Source organism: Phoxinus phoxinus (genome assembly GCF_949152265.1).
Source record: "Phoxinus phoxinus genome assembly, chromosome: 1".
NCBI classification, from domain to species: domain Eukaryota; kingdom Metazoa; phylum Chordata; class Actinopteri; order Cypriniformes; family Leuciscidae; genus Phoxinus; species Phoxinus phoxinus.
In genome coordinates, this window is record NC_136876.1 from 16,344,446 (window position 1) to 16,345,182 (window position 737).

A 737-nucleotide genomic window follows, 5' to 3' on the forward strand; every position below is an offset into this window, starting at 1 on the left:
TGGGTATCAGCTGCCTTGAATGTGAACCACAAACCAACAGTGATGCAACAAGAAAATTGATGAATATACAGTCAGTTCCCTGGTCGTGCAATTTTTCCAGTGTCTTTTGGGTTGATTTGTTCACCTTTATAGGTTTGTGACTATGGATGATTATTTCTCTCTCCTGAGATATTGATAAGCTACTAGCATTTTTACATTGCATGTTATGAGACAGAAGGGTTTGGTTTCTCTCACATTTCCACTTATCCACTTTGTATACCACAATAAAAACCAATCTACTTCCACAACTAACAGCCAGGTCTTGTAATGGTTGGGGTTTTGTGTGGAAATATTCACATTGATCTAGATATCTAGATAGGCATTACCTCAGAAAGGTGCATTTTTATAGGCTCTAAGCTTAAGTTATGATGTATGGTAGTCATCGGTGCAAACCGTGCAGTTCTGTGGGAGAGACAAAACTGCAATAAAGTGTTATTAACCGAGCTGTCTGGTTTTTGGGAGTTGGGTCATCACTCTGATCTCTTGAAGACCTGTCTATTCCCTGTTAAATATCAAGGTCACTTTTTGTTTCCACCTCCAAAAATAGACACGAGATGAACCCTGGTGTCACTGTCAGAGGGAGACTTTAACCGCATGTAAGTGTTGAAAGATGCTTGGCTGTATCTTAGCAGGTGTGTTTTCTGAGACAGGTGGGAGATCATATGGGGGTCGTCATAAATGCTATGAGCTCACAAAAT